This window comes from Varanus komodoensis, unplaced genomic scaffold (assembly GCF_004798865.1).
Source record: "Varanus komodoensis strain SLA01 unplaced genomic scaffold, ASM479886v1 scaffold1, whole genome shotgun sequence".
Lineage (NCBI taxonomy): Eukaryota > Metazoa > Chordata > Lepidosauria > Squamata > Varanidae > Varanus > Varanus komodoensis.
Window position 1 is genome coordinate 116,946,576 of NW_025335268.1, and position 9,514 is coordinate 116,956,089.

Here is a 9,514-nt window from a genome sequence, read left to right on the forward strand (position 1 = left end):
TATTTATGTATTTACTTTTATATCACCTTTCAACACAAGTGTTCCTCTGGTGGCTTATACTACAACAATAACTGCACATAAAATTATAAAACAATTCTATGAAACCAGAGCAACAGTAAAGAGCATTTCCTCTTTGTCCCCAAATAGGGGTCAAATAAACAGGTTTCTACTTGTCTCTTGAACAAAACCAGAGGAAAAGCCTCTGCTCTAAGTTCTGGAACTACAACCAAGAAGACCCAACCTCTGGTGGAAGTTATCTCAGCTTTCTAAAAAAAGGAACAGCCTTGGAGAAAAGCAACACTTTGCCAGCAGTCCTGGCAAATTTGAAAACACTATTTTCACTATAATTTAAATATGAATATAGTACATCTTGATTTCAGTAGGGCTGTTCAGCCAGCTGTTGTCCAGGTACTAATGGTTGATGGGCAACAAGGTTCCTTCATTCCTTCCCTTTTTATGGTTCTTGAAACAGACTTTGAACTGGGCAGCTACTCAAACAAAGAACAACTTGGAACAGAGGGTAATCCTCTGACAGCCCTTCAAATAAAGGACTGGCCTCTGCAAAGTCAGGTTAAGGCCCTGAAACTGACATGGAGAATTTAGGCAGAGCTCCAGTCTACAGGTAAAAGACTCCATGGGGCTGAAGTTCTTTGGAACTTATCTAACTGCAGAGAACTTTCTAAGACAAACTTTCTTCTGCCTATTCTAAACTGCCCTGGCTTATGAACCTACTTTCCTTTTAGGGTATTGTGCCCTGTCCAGGCAAGAGTGCCAGACATATTGACATTTCAGATTTCCTGCATGACATTTCTAGCTGTTATAACACTACAGCAAAAGAGATCCTGGGTATCACCAGTAAAGGTCACTGGAAATCAAAGAGGACAGGGATCCTGTAAGTTGTTTGTGATACAGAAGGAAGAATTAACCGTCTGGAGATTCTTTAGAATATAATGATGGCATAGAAAAAAATTAAATAAATAAATAAGAATTTTGGCAGAGGCACATTGTAACAAGCTGATGACGCACATATCTGTGAATGCACAGTTGACCACTTGAAGAATGACAGTTACAGGTAAGCTATCCACCTTTTCCTTTGCATTTAGGAATAGGCAACCTAGTGCTCTCCAAGTGTTTTAAACAACTCTTATTAGTCCTTACTATTAGCCATTCTGGCCACAGCTGATAGTCCAAAATGTCTGCAAGGCCCCAAGTTGAGTAAACCTTGTCTAGTACATGATTATTTCTAGCAGTTTAGAAACAGTCTTTGTTTTAATCAATACAGGAAGAATTCCTAGAAAAGATAGATAGCTTTTCATCTTGAACACCTTACTTGCTGCACCCTCCTTGGGAAGCTGGCTGAGAAAATGCCACAACCCATCCTTGCCTTGTAGTCATTTCTGTTTCCATGAAGATGGGTGGGGATTCAACACACACCAAAAATGGCCACACAGGTAACTGTATGCTCATATTTAATCCTTTTGAATTAAATTAGCATCTTCCTATTTTATTCCTTCAAAACAGCAACAAGGCTCTCTTCCCTACTGTATAGGTGGCTTATAGTAAAGAACAGATGGGCTGGATAACATGTGACCCTCTAGAAGTTGTTGGACTGTAATATGCATCAGCTCTGGAAAGCACAATCAGTTGTGAGGGTTGATGAAGATGCAGTGCCACAACATTTGGAGGGTCACAGTAAAGACACCATTCCCCTCATGACCCAGGCAAGGTACCTATTAAAGCAGTATATATATCCTTGCTTACTATTTATCATTTCTTTATTTCATTACAGCCCAGTTGTCAATAATGCATACAAACATAAAACCACAATACAATCAAAACATAATTTCCAAAATACAACAATTAAAACAATTTTTAAATGACTAGGTTTTTTCCCATACAATGAAGCCAACATAAAGCCCCCACCCATGCCATCACATGCCTTGGAGAAAAGGAGCATCTTCACCTGGCTTTTAAAAAGACAACAGAGTTAGTGCTGGGGGGAGATAATTGCACAATCAGGAGGCCATCACTGAGAAGGTCCTCCCCCTTCTGGCCACCCTAGAAGGTAACATTCAGATGAAGGCCTCAGATGTTGATTGTAGTGTCCAGGTAAGCTTCTGGATGGGAGAGGTGCTCTTTCAGGTATTGAGGTCCTAAGCTGTGTACTTCCTTGTTGCTTTAATCATTCACATTGTTTTTAAAAGCTGAAAAACTGCTTACAGGGGAAGGCAACTGTGGGTAATGTTTCATGAGCTACCCAATTAGCACCCCCCACAACTGGCTTTTCCCCAATTCAGATTGAATCATGCTCCAAATATGCAGAAGTAGCTTCAATAACATAGAAGAAAAGGCGTGTTTGTACTCAATGTAGCACTACTGTGCTAAACATATGTCTGTCTTTTCAGAAGGAACTTCAAAGCAACACACTCATAGGCATGTATGTACATTTACCCCACATTTTGCCGTTGGGATTACAAATGGGTACCCTGCAGAAGCTATTTAAAAAAAAACCCTAAAAACCTTTTCCCCTAAACTTTTTGGGTTTCATGCAAACTTTTGCCCATTTCCAGCCTAGGATGGGTCTCTGTGGGAAACTGATTACTATATCACAGGGTGCACTGCCCTGAGGCAAGATCACATCCTGAAGTAACATGCCCTGAAGCACACTAAGCAAGATGCTATGCAACTTGAAACAGTTTGGCATATAAACTGAGGCCAGGGACTCTCTCCACGTAATAAAAATCCTTCTCAAAAAGGACAATGCTCTTTTTAGGACATTTTTATTTTTCAAAAATTTTTAGGTGGAAGTCAGTCAATATTACTGGCAAGCAAATGAAGGAACTGAAAACCATCTCTATACAGTAGATGCTGGATAATATGAAATGAATCCACTTAAATAGGAAAATTTAATTTGCAAATAAGAACTCAGCTGCACATGTTAGAAAACTTAGTCTTGAACAGATTAATTTGGAATTGAGAAAACTAAACAACTCTCTTCAGATGCTCTAGCTCAGTCTTCCTTAACATGGTGCCCTTTGGATGTGGACTACAGCATCCTCTAGCTGGTCTAGCTTCTAATTTCAGAAGGTTTTAAAAAGTAAAGTTGCATGGGCCAGGGAAAAAAAATCATGTGCCCTGATCTTGTGATCTTAGTAGAAGCCTGATCTGCAAAAAATCAGCAAGTGAAACTTTTTACAGCATGATAAACACAGTCACCAGCTATCAAGCTGCTCTTAAAGCAAGAGGGGGGAACATGTGGCCATCCAGATAGGAGGAGATTGTAACACTCCTCAGCTCTAGCCAACACAACCAATAATGGGTAGTATAGTCCATCTGGCAGGTCACACATTCCATATTCTTATCTTGAAGCACTGCACGAGAGCTTTTTTTTTAAGATTTTTTTAAAACTTTAATTTTTTAAACTTATTTATTTTTTAAAAAATTAAAGCTACGCTACATCAGTATGCAAGGAGCTGCATTAGCAGTGACACATAAGGAGTTTTGGACACATTCCCATCAACATGGAGTGTGAATCAAGCTGCCTATCTGGTAACACAGTCCCATAAATGTAGGTTCATATTAGGGTTTCTTGCTTTTCAGCCAGTCTGCATAGCTATGCTTTGAACAGCAGCTTGACATGCAGGTCTGGCAATTATTGTGTTTACCTTCATGGTCTGAACACAGGAAGCTGCTTTGAACCACTTCAGACTTAGGTTCTATTCTTTTGATATCCATAGGGATAAGGGGAGAAAATCAGCATACATAGCTACTGAGTTCCTGAATTCTGCCTAATCAAGAATTAGCCATTATAGCCTTTCACAACCTGCTACTCTCCAGTTGCTTAGAACTTCAGCATCAGAGGTGCTTTGAAAAGCTGGAAATCTTATTTAAAAGATTTTAAAAATATTTAATTTTTTAAAAAATATTTTAAAATTTTATTTTTTAAACAATCTTTTTTAATAAAGCTATGCTATATCAGTATGCAAGGAGCTGCATTAGCAATGACACATAAGGAATTTTGGACACATTCCAAACAACATGGAGTATGAATCAAGCTGCCTATCTGGTAACACATCTTCTAGCAGCCCCAGTCAGTGGTTAGGAGTTCTGTAGTTCAAAGCATCTGGAAGCTACCAAGGGGAAGAAAGCTGGTCTACTCTTCAGCAACTCTTCAGGGTCTGACCCAGACATCCTTTGTGTTTCCTGCTGTATGATCCTTTTAAGTAAACCTGAAACAGCTTCACTTATTGAATAACACAGAACAAGTTCTGTTAAAGTAGCCTTCCCCAAGCTGGTGCCCTGCAGATATGTTGGACTACAGTCCTGGTCACCCCGTACCAAATATGGTCTGAAAGAGACCAAGTTGAGAAAGGATGTGGCAGAGGGACAGGAACAGGTCAGACCAGTTTCTTCTTGTAAGGCAGCAACTCCAGTTCACACAAGGTGAACTAATCAATCAGACCAGTCAAGTGACTGCAGCAAGCGGAAGAGAAAAATAGTTAAATTTAACTCTAAGGTAAGAGAAAAAGAAATTAAATACAAAAACTGCAGTTGTGTTTTCTCAATGGAAACCTGTGCTTTTTTTGACATGTAAAAGAAAGTTATTAAATGAAAAACAACAGAAATAACAAATCAGCTAATTAGGTGCCTACCTATTATTATTATTATTATTATTATTATTATTATTATTATTATTATTATTATTATTACATTTCTATGCCGCCCCTTGCCGAAGCCTCGGGGTGGCTTACAACACAATAAAATACATTGAAATACAATAGCACATAATAAATTACCATTAAATACAAAAATACAAAAAATACATTGAGTTACAAACATAATAATATAAAATTAAAATTATCAGTATAAAATAAGTAAATAAATAATATAGGAGGAGAAAAGAGAAGGAAGAAGAAGTTGCCCTGGCCAGATCATATATTGTAACAATTAAAATGATGTTTAAATAAAAAGGTCTTTACCTGGCGCCGAAAAACCAGTAACGACGGTGCCAGGCGGACCTCCTTGGGGAGTGAATTCCATAGGTTGGGCGCCACCGCAGAGAAAGCCCTCCTCCAAGTACTTACTCTCCTAATTTCTTTCATGGAGGGTTCCTGGAGAAGGGACTCTCCCGCAGATACGGACGTAAGCGCTCGTTCAGGTAGCCCGGACCCAAGCCGTTTAGGGCTTTATAGGTCATAATCAACACCTTGAATTGGGCCCGGGCTTCAATGGGCAGCCAGTGAAGCTGACGGAGGACTAGAGTCATGTGAGCATAACGCCCCGTCCCCATCAGCAACCTGGCAGCTCTATTTTGCCCCAATTGAAGTGTTCGGACCGTCTTCAGGGGAAGCCCCATGTAAAGCGCGTTACAGAAGTCTAGGCGGGAAGTCACCAGCACATGTGTCACCGTCGCCAGGCAGTCGAACTCCAGGTAGGGGCACAGCTGATTAATCAGCCGAAGCTGAAGGAAGGCGCTCCTCGCCACCACTGTCACCTGAGCTTCCAAAGAAAGCTCTGGGTCGAGGAGTACTCCTAAGCTGCGGACCTTATCCCTAAGAGGGAGTGTTGCACCATTCAGGACCAGGTCAACTCCACCCTCTCCGAAGCCCGATCCGCCAACCAACAGGACCTCCGTCTTGTCTGGGTTGAGTTTCAGTTTATTGGCCCTCATCCATTCCATTACCTCGGCCAAGCACAGCCACTGCCTCACCTGGATTAGTGGAAAACGAGAGGTAGAGCTGGGTATCATCAGCGTACTGATGATTCCACAGCCCACACCTCCTGATGACCTCTCCCAGCGGTTTCATATAGATGTTAAATAGCAGAGGGGATAGAATGGAGCCCTGTGGTACTCCATGGCATAGCTGCCATGACGCAGAGACATGGTCCCCCAGCACTACCTTCTGGAATCGACCGTTGAGATAGGAGCAGAACCATTGCAAAGCAGTGCCTCCAACCCCCAATCCCGCTAGCCTATCCAGAAGGATACCATGGTCGATGGTATCGAAAGCCGCCGAGAGGTCCAGAAGAACCAACAGGGATGCACTCCCCCTGTCCTTCTCCCTGCACAGGTCATCATACAGGGCGACCAAGGCAGATTCAGTACTGTACCCGGGTCTGAAGCCAGACTGAAAAGGATCCAGATAATCAGTTTCATCCAAGAGTGCTTGGAGTTGTCCCGCCACCACTCGCTCCAACACCTTGCCCAGAAACAGGATGTTGGCCACAGGTCTATAGTTAGTGGCCATCTCTGGATCCAGTGACGCTTTCTTCAGGACTGGTCGTATTACCGCCTCCTTTAAAGGGGCAGGCACTCGACCCTCCCTCAGAGAAGCGTTAACCACTTCCAAGATCCAGGTCGCAATCCCGTGCTTGGAGTTATTTATTAACCAAGACGGGCAAGGATCCAATAGGCAAGTGGTGGGACGTACTCGTCCAAGTACCTTGTCCACATCATCGGGCCGCAATAATTGAAATTCCTCCAACAATTTTGGACCAGTCGGTAGCATTGGCGTCTCCCCAGAGACCTCTGATTCATTAGTGGAGTCCAGCTCGTGACGAATCTGAGCGATTTTCTCCCTGAAATGCCTGGCAAAGTCGTCACAGCAGGCCTTTGAGGGTGGTATCGGACCTTCCTTAGGCCCCGGGCGAACCAGGCCTTGCACCACTCGAAAAAGCTCCGCCGGACGGCATTGTGAGGAGGCAATGGAAGCGGAAAAAAACTTCTTTTTCGCCGCCTTCACCACCACAGCATAAGCCTGATAGTGGGCTCTCAAGTGTGTTCGATCAGATTCATCCCGTGATTTCCTCCACCTACGCTCCAGTTGTCTCCCAACCTGCTTCATCGCCCGCAATTCAGGTGTATACCAAGGGGAAGAGCGGACTCTGCCTGGTGGGAGAGGACGCTTGGGAGCGATCATGTCCACGGCCCTGGTCATCTCTCCGTTCCACAGTTCGACCAGAGCCTCGACAGGAGCACCAGTCTTGTCAGCTGGAAACTCCCCCAGGGCCTTCAGGAACCCATCCGGATCCATCCGGCTCCGGGGACGGGCCTATACAATCGGGTCCGCACTCTTATAGAGGGAGAGGCCGCTCTCGAGCACAAACCTCACCAGGATGTGTTCTGACCATGACAGGGGAGTCAAACATAAGTTCCTCACCCTCAGGTCATCCTCTTCCTGCCCCGTCGAGAAAACCAGGTCCAGAGTGTGTCCACGTTCATGGGTCGGGCCGATGACGTGTTGAGACAGGCCCATGGCCGTCATAGAGGCCATGAAGTCCTGAGCCGCCCCAGTCAGTCCAGACTCGGCATGGAGATTGAAGTCCCCCAGGACCAACATCCTGGGGGTCCTCAACACCAGGTCCGAGACGGTCTCTGTCAGCTCAGATAGGGAGACTGCTGGGCAGAAGGGTGCACGGTACACCAATAGAATACCCAATCGGTCTCGTTCGCCCAACACCAAGTAGAGGCACTCCAGCCCTGGCCTCGAAGGGACCAGAAGACCCGTGAGAGAGATGGAGGCTCGGTAAACCAATGCGACTCCCCCTCCCCTCCCTTCTGGGCGTGAACAGTGTTGAACCAGATACCCGGGCGGGCACAATTGGGAGAGGGCAACATCCCCTCCCTCTCCCGCCCAGGTCTCCGTTATGCAAGCCAGGTCGGCCCCCTCATCCACAATCAAGCCATGGATGAGGGAAGATTTATTATTGACCGACCTGGCATTGAGAAGCAGCACCGTCAGGCCTGAGGGGTGGTTGACAAGGCTACCTGGCGCCCTCTGGCTGGGGGCAGAACCAGAAGGAGGGATAGGTGTCAGCCATCTGTCCATCCTTCTTCTACGTGGACACGTTAAGCCCCTATTGCTGTAACGACCATTGCCCGTGACCACGCCAATAGCAGCGGCCGTGTGTTCCCCAGGATATATAAACGTTGACATGACCAGGGATGACTCAAAGCACTGATTAAAGCAGGGTAAAATTATAAAGCAGGTCAAAGGAGGAGAAAAAGAACGATAAAAAGAAAAAGAAAGGGGGGGGAAATCCTTCCCCTTCCCTAAGATTCAGCAGTAGGCAAGCCTATTTCAACAAGAGTCCTTGGCCAGCCCAGCCCCCCTCTCGTCCCCTGAACGGCACCCCAAACGGTGGTGACCCCCTTTGGTCGCCGCCCTTCGGCCGCCGGCCCCGGCCACTGCTTTGAGTCCGCAGGGTGCCTCCGAGTCCCACCCCGACGCCCGATCACCTGGGCCAGCGGGCGGCACTCTCTGGTGCCGCGTGCGCCTGCGCTGGCTGGTGGAGCTGGCTGCCGTTGACATCGTGGCCGCGTGCGTCTGCCTGCATTCGCTTGCCCACGCAGAGGCTCTTTTCTCGTACCTAAACTACCTCACAGTGTTCTTGTGATGATAGAATGGGATATGGAGAACCATGCAGAGCTTTTCTGTGACATGAGACAGAGTGGCAGCCTCAGCTGAATTTGGGTATCATCAAAGAAAGCAAGCTGTTGATTATTGAATGTATTACAGCATAGTTTTACAACCAGGGAGGTGTCACATTATGTTGACTGGACTTGGGCAATCAATGCCTTGATCTGGGGTTGTGGGAGCCTTATTTTCTGCTTTGCCTCAGACTGTAAAATGTCTTGCCCTGCTCAGCCATGTTGAGCTACTTGGAAGAAAGGTGGGATATCAGTGAAGAAACAAACCATATAATCAATAGAGCTTACTTCTAAGCAAGCAAAACTGTGGTTATGGTTGTTGTTTTTAAAATGTTAAACTTTTTGTAAACAATTGTAATCACATCTGTCTCTCAAGATGCTTCTAGACAGACGATGCCAAGCATGAACACAGCACTACACTTCTGTTATAAGCTATAACCAGAATTGCAATTGACTTTCTACCTTATCTAGGAATGTTAGGCATTTGTGGAGGTAAATTCAGCAGTGGATATATATAGCAATGGCAAGATGTGCTCAAGTAGGTTTCAGGGTGGCAATGCATCCTCCTCACCCTCAGAGGTTGCCTTAGCACTCTTCTTCCATCTTTATTAAGAAGCGTGGTTTTGAGCCACCCTTCATAAATCAACACATGTTCATGGTTCCCTCTGCAGTGCATCCAATTGTTTTTGTCCATTTATTTTATAAAATCAATATTTTAAGTAAAGCCAAAATAGTTTCCTAGCTATTTTTTAAGAATATACAAGTAGCGAAATACCATTTCTTAAGAGAAAGAGAGCTAAGCAGCTGTAGCTCTATGATGCAAGATATGTATTTCAAAATGAAGTGGGAAGCAAACTTTTCTTGCACTGTTTTAGCAAGGTGGTTAATAGAGAAGGTATCTAGAAAGATTTTTTTAAAAAGTATAATAGGATTTCACTGTACCCTTATAGTTCTAAAATACATTTTCTCTCAAGTAGCATTATAGAAGAATAACACTAACAATATAATGCTGATTTTAAAAAAAATCATTTTAAACTGTTCTTCCTAGCCATTGTCAATAGCTGCCTTGCTAAAATTGGAAAT